This window comes from Talpa occidentalis, unplaced genomic scaffold (genome assembly GCF_014898055.3).
Source record: "Talpa occidentalis isolate TD23 unplaced genomic scaffold, MPIMG_talOcc4v2.1 talOcc4.9, whole genome shotgun sequence".
NCBI lineage: Eukaryota > Metazoa > Chordata > Mammalia > Eulipotyphla > Talpidae > Talpa > Talpa occidentalis.
In genome coordinates this window covers 103,455,307-103,472,253 of record NW_023605305.1, presented here as the reverse complement: position 1 = coordinate 103,472,253, position 16,947 = coordinate 103,455,307, and the positions used below count along the sequence as shown (strand labels likewise).

Below are 16,947 nucleotides of genomic sequence, written 5' to 3'. Positions count from 1 at the left end.
GATCTTTACTCTCAGATCTAATAACCCCATCACTGCCTTTGGTCAGATTTGAATTAAGTCAACAGAGACCAAAGAAACATGTCTATGATCAAAACATGTATTCAGACATCTCACAGATAAAATAAAAGACTCTCCAAATTGATAAAAGATATTTCAAATCAAAACTTGGGTATAGAAAAAATGTTTAATACCTGAGTTTGACCTCAGGCCTCTTTTTCTGATGAAGACAATTTTCGTACTGGATAAATTGAATCGTGAACACAGCTGTAGAAGCTATTGTTTTTTCCCTCACTTCCCTTACTCCTTGGCCTTTGCATCTGTTATTCATTCTTCATGGAATAAGTTCTCCTTAATTCCACCTATAACTTGTATGTCTATTCCTTGCTTTCCCTAACCTCTCCTCACCCCCAATTAAGGAATGTAATATCTATAATGCCAAGATTATATCTGTTACAAGTTATAGTCTTCCTTAAAATTAACAATAGTGTTCTATAGTGTCAAGCCTGAGAGTAAATGTACTCATTAATAACCCCCCATATTTAACTAATGCCAGGCCTATGCATTGCCTGAATGCAATTTAACATGTTCTGATGATTAAATCTTTTAATTTTTCTGTATATGCTTATGTACAAAATTATTATTTTTATAAAATCTACCAAAAGGCTCTTATGTAAATGTCTTCTATAATTAACAGTAGATGGCAATGGAAATGACCATAAAAAATACCTAATAGTTATAAACTGCTACTTTATTTTATGGCTGCTTGTTTTTTTCTATAACAAAATAAAATTACCAATATTTTAGTGTTGCTTTTTAATGTGCATTAAGATGGAATTATACTAAAACAAACATTTGCAAACATAAGACCACGAGCAAAGCACTTAGCACTGCGGTTGGTCCATAGAGAACATTCGTTAAATGTTAACTATAATTATTTTCATTTTCATTACCTGCTACATCCTAAATTTAACGACAAAAAATCCAAATTAACTAGAGTAGAATAAATACTGTTTTACTTATTCTACCCAAATAAAACATTATTTTTATCCAAATAAAATATTTATTTTATTTTAATGTGAAAATGAAATACAATTTATTTTAAAATGAGATATGAAATAATGTTATTAACTATATCCAATTCTATATGTTTCTATGGTAAAGTTATTAGTTTTACTTGCTTTTTAATCAGTCTGTCTTTTGATTTAAACACCAGAATTCAAGCTGCAAAATCTGATTGTCACTATATCTACATATTTTGCTATTTTTCCCTTTATGTTTCTTTTTTTAAAGGTTTTATTTTTTAAGATTTATTTATGCATACAAGAACTGGGGTGCAGGTCAGAGGTGGGGGTTGAGAGGATTCACCAGAGACAGAGTGGGGAGCAGAACAGGCAGACTGACTGAAACAAACTGCTGAGGGGAGCAGTGGGTGAGGCAGGAGAGGTCTGCTGGGCCATTGTGTTGCTGTCTGGCTGGGGATCAAACTCATGCTCAGTGGCTGCTGATAGCTTCAAAGTGCGGAGACAACCCCTTGAGCCAACTGGGAAGCCCCTTTTACTTTTCTTTATAGTTCAACAAAATACATCTATGCCTATGAAATTAATGAAACATAAAATTTTGTAATGTGGGCCTCCCCGGTGGCACAGCCAGTTGAGTGCCACGCTGTGAAGCTGTCTGCAGCCTCTGTAACGTGGGTTCAATTCCCAGCAGGCCAGGGAGAGACCCACATGGCGCAGCAGACCTCTCCTGCCTAGCCCGCTGCTCCCCTCAGCAATGTCTTCAGTCCGTCTGCCTATTCTGCTCCCCCCTCTGTCTCTGGTGAATTCTCTCACCCTCCCGAGCCTCTGACAGTGCTTCAGTTCTTGTATAAATAAATAAATCTTTAAAAAAAAAATTTGTGATGTGAAGCTAATGTCCTAGGAGTACAAATATTAAGAGAAATATTTTTAAAAGTAACATTTTAGGTGTTTGGGCATTTCTAACTCTAACATAATACCATCTTCATGGGGTTATCAATAAATAAAGCTGATATTTTAGTATATCGACTCCTCCAATGTCTTTACTAAGCTATAGCATAAGTGTCAAAACTACCAAAGTGAAATTGTATCCAGACACTTTCTCACTGAATACATTGTCTAAGAAATTGTCTGGGCAACATTATCCTCATGTTTATAAGAGAACTGGCAAATCAGGGGTCCTCCCTGGTGGTGCAAGGGGTTAAGATGCAACCTATGAAGCAATCCACAGCCTCTGTAGCACAAGTTTGATCCCCGGCCAAGGAACTACCCACTTGGCGCAGAAGACCTCTATTGACTTGCCCACTGCTCCCCTCAGTGGTGTACTTCAGTCAATCTGTCTGTTCTGTCCCCCACTCTCTCTGGTGAATCCTCTCACCCCCTTGCACCTCTTGCCTGTACCCCAGCTCTAGTATGCATAAAAAAAATAAATCTTTAAAAAAAAAAAAGAACTGACAAATCAAATTATTTTTTTAAATGGCAGACATATAACTGAACTGAGGTTTCTAAGGTTAAGAGGGAAGCAAAAGGGAAAAAGAGACAAAATAAAGGATGGTGGTGGGGGGAAAAAACTACTTTTAATTGTATTATTGATCTTCAATTGTACCTGTAGATTAATTTGCAGAAAAGATCTCGCTAAGACATTACCACTTCAGGTTTATTCTAATTTTTTTAAAGGTAGATCAGGAATATATTATATATGAAAATGGGAAGATATTGGAAAATAAATAATAATTGGTTTTACCATTCTCCAGCCTTTCTGTCTCGCTGAATAAACAAATCAAACTGATGAAAATCACGGCCAAAAGGAAGCTTGTTAAGAATGGATCCATTATTATTTATGTAAAACTTTTAAAAAGAACATGCATAGCTTTTACTATTTAGTAATGTTAGCTGACCAACCCTTTCTGTCAAAGAGCTAAGTGTATGTAGTCCTTGGGAATTTGTTACTATTGCTAAATTTTTGCTACTAATATGTTGTATCTAATATTTGTTTCTTTATTTTTAACCTACTAGCTAATATTTGTAATGTGCGGTTTTGCACTTAAACTTTTGATGAACCATGGAAAAGGCATATAACTTGTCTCTAAAGCAACTCTCTAATGAATCTACACTCAATTTTTTAAATTTTGTTAATGCAATTGTCAAATAACTAGTAATTAGTAGGTACAGAAAATGTCATGCTTTCCATGTCTCACCTTGCAAGCTTAGAATATAAAACCATGGGTTGAAATGAAAGCAGCTTAATATTCTAAATAATGCATGAGAATGGGAGATTAGAATTGATTGATAATTGTTTGTTCTGGTGGCAACAATAAATTCATTTTTAAAGAAAATGTAATTCAATTTCATTTGTATTTCCCTATCATACCTCAAGATAAAGTATCTAAGAAAAATAGTGCTCAATGAACATTAGTAATAGGCTTAGAAAACTAGAAAAACTGCAGCATAAAACTGTTTGTATCCAGTTAGCCATCTTTAGTTTAAGAGTTAATTTCTATTTTTTCAGCTTTTTTTTTGAGTTAATAAAATCTGTGAGGCTACATAGAAATCCTAAATATTCACATAACAAAGCAAAAACAGGCAATTATAAACCAGAGACATCCTGCAGTGGAGGAGGCGGGAGAGAGATCGGGGCGGAGCACAGGGTACTGAGGTGAAGGTGTTGGGGTGCATTGGTGAAGGAAACTCTATGGGGACTACACCTGAGGGAATGGGGGAAAGCAAATATTGTTTAAAAATGAACAATGATGTAAAAAAAAAAATTTTAAAGACAGGCAAAAAAAGAGAAAGAAATCCCATGTATTCAGTGACCATTCTATTAATATCAAATGATTTTCTATTTTCCCTTTAGAGTGTTAGAGTCAAATATTCTTATGACTTTAAATAGATGAAATAAGAGTTTTCATATTTTAAAGACTGTAGTACCTAAGAAAAAGAAAAAGTAGTTTGTTTCCAAATGAGTGTTGTTCCCCTGTGCCTAGGAAACAAATATTTTCTCTTGAATAGCTAAAATTTGTGTAAAATCAGAAATAAAACTGGAATTTCGGATGACTCTGCGTAACAGCTGGCCAGGAGCCGTAAGTTTCACATCGTAGACACTTGTCAGTTTTAGTCAGATCAGAAGAGCAGATTTAGTGGTGCCGTGTTACCTGTGAGGTGGTTTTCATTGCCAGGAGTCAGGTTAGGAGGCTCTCCTTCTCAATAGGAAAGTGTTATGTTTCCTGCATCCTGCTCTGTCACCATCTGGAACAAACTTCCCAATCTTTCCAATCAATTGCCTTTTTAAGTCAGTGTGAATTGCTTTCTGTTTCTTACAATCAATACCTCTGAAGTGATAGACTCCACTTGCTCTCAACAGCAACTTTGAATGTTATGACAATGATATTTCTCACTTTAAGTGCCTGATTTGCAGTGTCATGAAGAGGCTAGTGCAATCTGTAATAGATATCTTACAGGCTTCTGGCTAAATGCCCAAGCTGCAAAACACAGGTTTGATGAAGCAGAAGGGAGAAGAGAAAATGGGTCTAGATTGCTAGCCGAAGTATTATTTATCTACTTATTGGGAAGAGTTCATACTAAGAGTGATAAGATAGTCTTACAAACTGAGCAATCTCTGAGGGTTACATACATTTAGCCCCACAGAGGTTGTGCAGCTTTATCACCTAAGCTAAATGAGAAATCTACCAAATGTTCCCAAGTAGAGTGTTGCTGGAAATAAGACACCATAACAGCAAGGCTATTAAACTCAATACATACGGGTTTGTTTTTAATTATCTTTACAAATATCTGTATTTCTAGATGTTGACAGAATTAATTGCTAAATTGGGACTATTTAAACTATTTAAGAGAAAAGTTGATTAAACTGCAATTTAAAATAAACTAGACAGAAATGTCTAGATTTTGAAAAAAATAGAATTTACTTCAGGACTGCATGTCAGCTCTGGCAGACATTAAATATGCAATAATATATACTGCTGAATGGATTCTAAGCAAACTCAAATAATAGAGTCCCATTCGGTCCATCACCACAAACTATTTTATTTGTCTCATAAATATATATATAGAATTCATGCTCTGTTCTGGTTTTACCAAAATTAACTTTACACAAAAGTGACTTCTGAAATACTTATTTTTTTTAACTGTTTGAAGCAGTATTGGTTTATAGCAATATGGAGATTTCAGGGACACAGCATTATAATTGGGTATCCATATATTCTTAATTCCACCAAAATTCCAATTTCTATTCTCTACTATGCAGTTGAACTCCTTTACATGATTTACCCAACCCCATCACCTCCTGTTTTGCTAATCATTCTGTTCTCAAAGTCTGGGATTGTAGTTTTGCTCATTTATTTCCTTATATTCCATATATGAGTGTAGTCATACTGTAAATACCCTCAAGGTCCTTCATGTTGTTGCGAATGACAAGTTTCCACTTTTTTATAACTGAATAGTATTCCATTATGTATTTGCCATCAAGGTTCATTTAGATTGTTTCCATATACTGACTATTGAAAATAATGCTGCAAATCAGTGCATCTAACTTTTAAAATCAGTGTCTATCCTAAGTATTTTTTTAGATTTTAAATGAGATTGCTTTCTTAAAATTTCTGTCTGCTAATTGGTGCTTGCATATAGGAATGCAACAGATATGTGCATATTGATAATGCAGGTTTCCATTTTACTACATTATTTCTAATAGCTTTGTATGGAATCTTGAAAGCTCTGTATGTGTTTGACCATGTCATGTGTAAATAGTGATAATTTTACATTTTCCTTTTCAAATTAGGATACATTTCATTCCCTCTTATTGTTTATTTCTTCTGCTAGGACTTCTAATACTATGCTGAATAATAGTATTGGGAGAGATATCTTTCTTTTTGCTTCTGATCTTAAAGGAAAACATTTTAGTTTTTCTCTATTGAATATATTAGCTGTGGATTTGTCAAATATAGTTGTTATCATGTTCAGTTACTTCTATATGTATTTAACTGAGAGTTTTTATTATAAATTGATGTTAAATATTGTCATTATTTTTTCTGCATCTTAAATGATCATAAATCCCTCTTGCTCATGGTGCATGATCTTTTTAATATATTGCTGAATTGATATGCTAGATTTTGTTGAGGAATTTTGCATTTATGTTAATCGAAAATATTTGTCTATAGTTTCATTGTGTGTATTTGTGTAAAGTTGTCTGGTTGATATCAAGGTACTCATACTATTTATCTGGAAACTTTCCATCATCTTAAAATTTTTGGAATGGTCAGAGAAGGATAGATATTAGGTCTTCTTTGAAAGTTTACTAGAATTCACAAAAGTCCTAGACTTTTGTTGGAGAGGGCCAGAGGATAGTGATTGCTATTTGAATTCCCCTATTCATGATAGGTCTGTTGAGATTTTCTTTCTACCTGAGTCAGTCTTAGAATGTGTGAGTCTAAGAATGTCTTCATGTCTTCTAGATAGTCCAGTTTCTTTGCATGCAGTTTTTCATAGTAATCTCTTGTGATTATTTTGTTTTTCTGAGATGTTTGTTTTTACTCCTCTGCTTGTATTTCTGATTCAATTAATTAGTTTCCCCTCTTTTGCTTTGTGAGCCTAACTAAAGTTTCTCGATTGCATCTATATTTTCAAGAAACAACTTTCACTTTCATTTATTGTTTTGACTATCTTTTATTTCTATTTTGTTTATTTCTACTCTTATGTTTATTATTTCCTTCCTTTTACCATCTTTGGTTTTGTTTTGTTATTCTTTTTTCTAGTTTCATAAGGATAAAGCTAAATTATTTATTTGAACTAGTTTCTTGATGTGAACCTACAATGTTGTATACTTCCCTGTTAGTAGGTACAGGAAAGATGCATGGGAGGGTGAGAGGATTCACCAGAGACAGTGGGGAACAGAACAGTCAGACTGACAAAGCACACTGCTGAGGGGAGCAGCGGGCGAGACAGGAGAGGTCTGCCACGCCATGAGGGACACTCGCAGGCCAGGCCAGGATTGAACCAGTGCCGCACAGGCTGCAGACAACTTCACAGCACTGTGTTCAACCCCCTGCTCCACCAGGGGAGGCCAGCAACTGAGATATGTTAATATGAACAGGAAATTTGTAACATAGCTCCAGTATCAACAGATTCTCATATAACTAACTTGAAATTGCAAAGGTAATATGAGTGAAATTATGTAAGTGTTTTGAAGAACAGTTTCCAAAACCATTTTTCAGATGAAGCAGTTTATTTGAACATTTCTTTCCTTAGATGTGGGACTGCTATTGAAATAAAGTTCAGTGTAAAAAACGTTACTTTGGATAGTTTGATTTCTGCTTACAAATGGATAGCTACCAAATTAATATAATTTGGCTACTCAGTCTGCACAGTTGTGATCACCCATGGGGCAGATTTTATCAGGTTTGAAAATGTCATGTGATATCACAAAGATCAGATGCCCATCATTTTTTGTGTCAATCACTATTAACAAGAGAAATAGTTACAAGGTAAATTTGACCACATTATAATTTACTTCTGATTATATTATAGAAATGATTGCTTGATGATTTTTTGGTTTTTGATAGTCTTGTTTTTCTCCATAAACATCTTTCCCATTTTTCATGGGGCAGGGGGTTGTGGGGAGAAAGAGAGAGAGAGAGAAACTAGGTCTTGATAGCATCATTTGTTTTGGTGACAACATTGCTAACACTCAATCATGCTGAGTTAAAAATCAAGAGCTATTCTTTTACGTTTTAGTTAAATTAATCAATGAAACATTTTTCAAGCCACTTTGATTTTTTTTAATTGAATTAACTATTTTGTGAAGTAGTGATTTGGAAATGCCTAGTTATTGTGTTGTTTAAATTCCATTTTCTCTAAATATTAAAACAATAAATTAAAGCAAATTTAAGTGGGACAGTAGGCACAATAGCCTTAAAAACATCTTCAGCTGGACACTTATTTGTTGATCAGGATATGACACATTTAATCACATCAGCAATATCGTTGGCAAGTTCCACTTAGTAGAAGATCTACTTTGTCATATGAGATCCTAAAAGGGCCAAGTTTGTAGAAATTATTTTATTCCTATCATATTATTTAACACACACATAGCTGTTAATGCCAGATGAAAGAACTGTATATAATAGAAGTCAATAATTTTCCAAGACTATAAGTCTAATGATTGAGAGAACTGTTAATGAAACGAGGATTCCTCAAGGTATTTAGTGTCATTCATAGTTTTGGCCAAAAAATAAAATCACAATAATAATTTTACCTGAAGAAGAGTTCTGATAAAATCTGATATAATCACTATATGACAGTATATGTTCCATATACAAAGAAATAATAAACATTTGATATTTTCTCCTTACAGTATATACTACATATTTGAACATTTGTAGGCTACCCATGCACACATATGCACATACCACATCTAATTACTTTGCTCTTATTTTTGGAAATATAAATGAGTGTATATTCACATTTCATGCCTTTATTATGGAAATTTATTTTTAAAATTATTTGTTAGCCTCTTATAAAGATCTCACACCAATGACCTTTCCAGAAGGCTACACTCTAAAATATTACAAGTGCTTTGAATAATTAAGAATGAAGGATTAACAGACCTTGTGCATTCCTAAATTACCAAACTCTAGTTTGTAATAAACCACACACACACACACACACACACACACACACACACACACACGAAAATCTCTGATTTCAAAAATTAAAGTTTAATTTTCTGGCTACTCTAGATATCTGTTAAGAGGAACAAACAGCATGAATCATCAGCCTAATTATAGTAACGTCAAGGCTTGGTTTAACTTGCAGCAACATTTATACTTTGTGCTTTGTAACATCACTGTAATAATTACAGAGATTTGGCAATGCTGCTGATATAACCATTGACCATAAATTATAGTTAGACCAAACAGCTTTGGAAACTGATGGCAGGGCAGATGACACTTTTAATTTACTGATCCTGTTGTCATTAGTGTAAAGTAGACTGTAAGGTGAAAAGAGGGTCAGGGCTAAATCCTTCACTTGTTGAAATTCTGCCCAGAAACATACCCGACAATTACCCTTCATAAAAGATTATTCACAGTCTTTTAACAAGAGTGACATCTGCTGGTCCACATATGCAATTCAAACTACTACATATGTATACTCCTGTGCAAATAGCCAAGCTTTGTTTCTGCAGATGGTAAATCAGCTGAGTTTATAATTACAAAAGACAACATTTAGCACAATAACGTTCTTATTCAGTAATTCTGAATTTCTGGTTTAAACAAAGTGACTCAAATTTCTTGGCTTTTCATTGTGACAATATATTTACAGTGTTTTTTGTTTATATAAATTTTCTTTCCTAGAAATGTTAAATTATGGAATACAGGATTCTGATGGTTTAGAGATATGAAAAATTATTTTTGCACAATTTATAATGGTACTCCAAGACAATTTGTTAAATTGAATGAAATAATTAGATTGCAAAAATAGCATTCATGTATGTTTGTTTGTTGTGTTTTATGTGTTCATTCATATTCATTGAAGAACACTTGTGCAATGTCTGTTAGTTAACTGTTTCTCTCTCTGTCTCTGTGGTCGTTATTTTCACTCACTTTAGTAAGTGTGAAAATATAATCCCTCTATTCTGAATACCTTGCATACTTTGTGTCTTTTTCATTGGTTGCTTTTTATTTTCAGTAAATTGTGACCAAAAAATATTTTCTTTTAAATAAATAAACAATTTTGGGCTTCTATTTTATATTATAATGATTATGAGTATATTCTGTTTTTAACCGGCAAAAAATAGCTTTTAAGTTCTAAAGACAAATTTCTCCTATGAGGAAAATATATAAGAAAATGTTTTGAGGGGCCTCCCTGGTAGCGCAAGATGTTAAGCACCACACTATGAAGCAATCTGCAGTCTCTGGAGCATGAGTTCGATCCCCAGCCGGCCAGAGAGCAACCCACATGGTGAAGCAGACCTCTCCTGCCTTGCCCGCTGCTCCCCGCAGCAGTGTATTTCAGTCAATCCGCCTGTTCTGTTTCCCACTCTGTCTCTGGTGAAGCCTCTTACCCCCCTCATCTCTGGCCTGTACCCCAGCTCTTGTTTGCATAAATAAATAAATCTTTAAAAAAAAGAAAATGTTTTTAAGTAAAATATTCAGTGTTAAAATATTTGATCTCTTTATATTTTGAGAAAATAGCCTTAGACAGTTGCATAGTTACACGGCATATTGTGTTATATAAATATAAAATTTTGGGGATATTTTTATTTTCATATACCAAACAAACATAATAGATACAGTGAATTTATGATTCAGACATTCTATGCCAATGGTAGTCAAATTTGTTTTCTCTCTGGGTGATTAGGTGGAGAAAATCTAATAATTAATAATTGGATTTAGTTTCTTACATTTTGTGAACAATCTAAATTAATTCTGTATTTGTACCAAGGTAACATGTCTATCAACTTGTTCAGGTTATATCACTGGGGATGATTTAAGCAAACATTTCTTTATTACTATTACTGTATCTGTGAAGGAAAACATAAAAGCAAAAATCTTTCCTATGATATGTGAGAAACATAAAATATGAACTTAACTTTTAATTTTTGTGTAACGCTAGTCATAGATATCCTCTATGAGAAGAAACTATTATCTCATGGAATCTGCTTCCTAACTTGGCTTTGGACACCTCTGAGAGATAGTTTCAGAAATAAAATTCTAAATCATTTTAAGAGTTTCTTTTTTTTCTGATTATATAATGAATAACCTACTTTCCTGCCAGCTCAAAGTAAATGGGAAAATGATTTCTATGCACTTTTATAATCTAAATGTTTCACCTAATATTTTGATAATGCTAATTTTTGTGATACATGTGTCCCATCTATTTTTTATTGACTCACCACTTATTTACAAAAGTATGTTAGTTTGGGAGTACATTTGCACACTTCAACGTGTATACTTTTTGCTTGCCCTCCACCCCAACTCTAGTGCCAATACACTAACAACCCCAACCCTCTCTATACCCTCACCTTCCCTTCCTCCCTACTGCTACCATGTTAGTTTTGGAGAGAAGCCATCTTGCATTTTCTTTCATTTTCTAACTTACTTAAGTTTCACCCTTTTGTCCCAAAAGTCACTATTGCATCTTTTATTAATAGGTTAGTAGTATTCTGTTGATTGTATGTGCAATTTCTTTATCCAGTTGTCTTTTAATGAACATTTAGGTTGATTCTGTGTCTTGGTATTATGAATAACACTAAAATGAACATAAGACTCTAAATCTTTTGTATTAGTATTTTCTTATTTTTCTGATAAACACATAGGAGTGATATTGCTGGATTTTATGGAATTTCCATTTTTAGCTTTTGAAGGAAAATCTGTATCATTTTCCATAGAGGCTGTTCCACTTTACTTTCCAACCAACTATGAATGTGTGTTCTTTTTCTCCACACCCTCACCAATACTTGTTTCCTATCTTTTTGACACAGGCTTTATATTTATGGAACATATTAATAGGAAGAATATGTGTTTAAAAACACAGAAAACATGTTACAGGACAATCACTGTTTTTCTTCTCCCATAGGTGATTGACTGAAATGTGTAACCTCAATCTCATTTGAAGTGAATCTATAACATGTAGGCAGCACATCTCAAAACATCTCAGTCTGGATTTTAGGCTTTGGAATTTTTGTATTATTTTCTACTGAAATATCTTATCCTCTGTTGCTGAATTTTTTAAGTGAGTCTGATTAGTGACTATATGCCTTCTATGTTTGACATATGAAAAGGAGTATCCTTTAAATGTACTTTCCATTGGATAGTGACCTAGTATGATGGTTCTTCCTTTGCATAAATTTTCTTAAGTTACATTCATAATTATTTTCCACTGTACCACTCAAAATCTCATTGATATGCTCAAGCTAACTCCTAGAAACTTTTCTTTGAAAATTTATTTATTTATGCATACAAGAGCTGGGGTACAGGCCAGAGATACAGGGGGTGAGAGGACTCACCAGAGACAGAGTGGGGAACATAACAGGCAGACTGAAATACACTGCTGAGGGGAGCAGTAGGCAAGACAGGAGAGGTCGGCTGCGCCATGAGGGTAGCTCCCTGGGCGGCCGGGGATCGAACTCGTGCTGCAGAGGCTGCGGATTGCTTCATAGTGTGTTGCTTAACCCCTTGAGCAACCAGGGAGGCCCAACTCCTAGAAACTTTGATATCAATATTATTCTAATTGAACACATTGTGTTTATAGTCAATGCTGTATTTAGTTTCAGATGGAAAAGCAAAAGAAATTAATACCGTATTCCAGAATTGTTTTGACTTAGTTAATTAATTAGTATAGATCATTACTTATTATTTTATTATCAATTTTCACAGAAACCACTAAATTATAGATTTATGAGCTCTGTGCTCTTAAATAGGACATCATTTGTGGCAACATGGAGGTTTAAAAGGACATAGGATGTAGCCTTCTTTGTACTGTAACCATCAAACTTTTTGTTTTGTCTTAAAGTCAGAAAACTTTATAACTGAGTTTTTCTTTGTATATAACAGAAGAAAGCAGCTCTCGTTAAATATTATTGCAATGATCCAATATTCCCATCATGACATAATTTACCCACCAAGATTTACATGTGAGTTCCATGTTCTTATATTCAGTTATTCATATTCAAAATAATTTGATACAATTTAAAGTGACCAGATTCTTGTTAAGGCCTTGTATATCAGTTTGAGTTTAGGTACAAGCAAAAAGGAAAGCATTTTGGGCCTCCCCTGTGGCACAGCGGGTCTGCCGCCCGCAGCTCCCCTCAGCAGTGTACTTCCACAGTCTGCCTGTTCTGCTCTCTGCTCTGGCTCTGGAGAATTCTCTCACCCTCCCGCGCTTCTGACTGTACCCAGTGCTTGTATAAATAAAGAAAGAAAGCTTCAGGAAAAAAAAAAAAAGGAAAGCATTTTTTATTAACTTTTAACAGAAAATTAATTCATTAAGATGTTGAACAGCTTATTGAGGCACCCAAAGGCTGTAGAATGTACAGAGAGACAATGTAAGATGCCCACATTAACACTTAGAACTCAACCAAAGAACTAATTCTTGCTAAACCACCGACACAGTACGGGAGTCTGAATGTTGCACCTAGAACACCTACCATTCTTGTTTTTGCATTATTTCTTGCTGCTACTAGAATCATTTCCAGAGATATTATTTGCATTATTACCCTCTCTTTCGCTAGTTATATGTGCATGCACATGATGATTTTGTTGTATCCTGGTTAATTGTTGTACACTAGCTTTAAGTGAGACTGGAAAAATGTGTATTCATTGCTTTCACAAATTGTTTTGGAACACGTCTATCTCCAACCAATAGTCAAAAAGGGAGAGTTCTCAATTAAGGAATAGTTTCTGATATTAGGCTGCTAAATATAATAGAGATCACTCATGTTCACTACTGACTACAAAGTGAGATGACTATTCCTCATAAGAATATTCTTCTGAGTTATCTCTTAGATAAGAGATCTAGAACACTGCAAAATTATATTTAACCAAATATCTGTGCATCCTGTGTTCCTGTCAATTTGACACGTAGAATTAATCATTACAGTAAAATTGTCTTCTTCCACAGTAAATTGAACACCTAACACATATTATGCACCAAAAAATATTTGTACTGTTAATGTGTTTATATTTGACTTAAACATCATGGGTTCATAATATACATCAGAATTTATAACATATTTTGCATCCTAACTTTTAATGCAGCATCACATTACACTGCATAGAAGCATAATCACTTTTACAAATTTCTTATTTTCAGTCATTTAAATTCAGATTGCTTACTAATTTTGCTACTATTAACAGTTTGCAACTGTCATCCTTACTTACATGTTTCTATTAATATTCAAGAGTATTACCTCAAGATAATGGTACACGTGCTTATAGAATACATTTAAAGAGTAAAATTATACCTCTTCATCACTCACAAAGATATAGTTACCCAAAGCTAACTTGATGAAAACACGAGTCCTACAAAATATCTGAATGAAATTTCTGCTTGGCAAATTATACATATACATTAGTGAATAAATTATTTTGCCAAGTTAAGTGTATTACATCACCCTCATAAATCCATAACGCATTATTATGTATGCATTATTATAAGCTTTAAAATTTCATGATACAAAAGGAAAAACAAGACTGAGTGATTCCCAAAATGGAAAACAAAAATTAATCTAAATTAATATATCAACTTTCCATCTTCTGCAGCATTCACTTTAGAATATTTTGTACTGGTTTTGAATTTTTAATATATAAAGAAAAGACATGGATTGTTAATCTGGCAGTTATAGTGTTGTATCACTGACGTCTCTGGCCCTTGAAAGCTTCTGGATCCATTTCCCAAGAAAAATGTAGGAAAAATAAATATTAAATGAACACAAATGGTCAAATAGTGTGAACTCAGCCATGTAAGAACATCACTTTACAGCCTATTTTAAAATGAGTAAAACCTACTTGGGCCAATAATATTGTTGGTGGAGACAGTCTGGAATTGGAGGCACGCTGTTTGCATTACTGGTGGGCATGAGGAGTATTTGCTCAGCGGAAGCAAAGTTATGTGTTAAACATAGAAAATGAATGACAAAAAATATGTCAAGATATCATCGCCCTCATTTCTGTGTGATGAAATTATAGCTGATTTTATATCTCTTTATGTTTTTCCAAATTTTCTCTTATGGTAAAAAGAAAGGCAGATAAGATTTTGAATGGATATATGTATATTAGATTTGGAGAAAATTATATAGCTACTATTTTCATAAAGAAAATATATAGTTCTTCATGTCATTCTGTGTTAAAAGAAGCTTATTTCTAAACTCGATGAATATTCAAATATTGTACTACATCCTAAATTTAGAATTACAGCATACAGGGTTATCTAGCTAGAGATTAATGTTGACATAAATTTGCTTATGTTTGCTTCTAAGTTTGCTTTACTGGTTGGTTTGAGTAGAAGAAATTATCATAAGAATTTTTGTTCCCATTCTACCATACTCAGTGAACATAGTATTTTTGGTTCATGTGAAAAGGGTTTCTCAGTTAAAAAACCTGAGCTAATGGATTAAAGCAGGTGGTGGAAATAGAGTTTTATTTCTCATCCTGATTAGGAAAATATAACCACCAGAGCAAAGAAGTTTTAGAAGTACTCAAACTTGAAAAATTCTCATGGGAAATTGCATCACAGAATTAATTTAAAATAAGACTGAGCTCTTTTCTCCTGGGGGCAAGAAAAATAGAAAATGCTGGCTTAAAAGCTATTCTTAATTCCAATTTCAAAGTTCCAAGTTTTACACCACAGAAAAGTAACTTTTTGGTTGCCTAGCCTGTCTTTATAGTACATTTTAAATTATTAAATTTTTATTCATGTAACCTCCTGAAATTTCTAAGATACTCCCTAACACTTTACCCCTGTGACTTCTAATAAGAACTCTAAATACTTACTGAGGCAAGAAAAAGAAACATTTAGGGATGTGTGCATGGCAGTTGATTGATTACAGTGGCCAAAGCTAAGAGTTCTAAATTCAGAGCTACACATATTCAGCCATTCAGCAGAAAAAGAAAATACATCAATAGAAAAAGTATAAAACCATTGTAATTCAACAAAATGACCATAGGTATGAACATTGGATGTTCATAATTTGAATATCCAATACTAGCAAATTTAGTGACTCTCTCTTACAATAAAAAGGCTCAGTTCTGCTACAGTTATTTTTTTTTAATAATAGGGGAAAGCGCAAATGCAGTCCCCCACTACCACAAATTATGCACGAGTTTCCCACATTTGGGGAAATCACAGGGGTCAGCACATCCGGAGTGCAATGGATAAGCCTCGCCCTGGGAAAACCACCTGTGTGATCATGGTATCTCCCCTGCCAGGTAAGTAGGCTACAGTTATTCTTAAGATGTGGTATTTTAAACTTCAAAAAAAGAAACTTATTTTTTTTTACCGATTTGAATCAGCAGGACATCATGATTATAAATATATGAATATAAATTGAGTGGGATGATTGTGATTGTGAAGTAGTTTTTGGTGATCTGAAATGGAATTATTTATTCAAAATTATTTGTTGAATGATTTTGCCACACAGTTTCAATTACTGGGAAATTTAGTGAATTAGATCAGAAATCAATGAAAAAATTAGACAGTTATATACACCGCTATAGAATACTACTGAAGGAAAGCCTTTTGAGGGCTGGTAGTTGATGTGAGATCTGAATAACAAGAAAGCGGCATCCACACTGAAACAGGGTATGCTAAGCAGAGATAATAGCTATTTCAAAAGCCTTTGGCAGAGCAATTTTGAATTTTCCAAGAAATAAGGAGGCCAGGATATCTCGAGACAATATAATGGGACAAAATTTAAGTAGTATAAGTCTGGGGATTTAGTACAAAATCAAATAGCACTTGATTTCACATTTTGGCCAAGGTGTATGATTTTATTTAATGGAAGCAGAGTGGGTGTATTCTGATGAATGTTTTAAATGTACTTAATGGAAGCAGAGTAGGCGTATTCTGATGTATGTTTTTCTACTGCAGTTGTGTTTTGGAATGACTTGTTGAAAGGCATGGGTTGTAAATCCTTTTTGGGCTCTCCAAGTAACTTAGAATATATGAGGCATTATGCCAAGCACGTATAAAGTCCTTCCGGCATACTTGCAAGCCTGGTTTTATTGAAGAAGTTTGCACGTGAGTCAGAGAAGTTATAGGTCACAGAGGTCATATGCAGGAACATTACTGGACACCAGTTGGATCGGCTAGATTATCTTGTGACTTATTCATCAAACATTGATCAGATGTTTTTGGTTACTGAAATATTGGCTATGAAGAATACAGAGATAAATGTCTGTAATTTGTTGAATTAGAGATAAAA

At 33.8% G+C, this 16,947-nt stretch overlaps 1 non-coding gene across 1 annotated transcript; it reads right to left on the bottom strand.

Annotated features, from left to right (window-relative positions):
* Positions 1-15,798: 15,798 nt before the first annotated feature.
* LOC119237412 (U1 spliceosomal RNA) lies at positions 15,799-15,960 on the bottom strand. The gene has a single exon (XR_005123337.1). It is a non-coding gene; the product is annotated as a U1 spliceosomal RNA (small nuclear RNA).
* Positions 15,961-16,947: the final 987 nt, after the last annotated feature.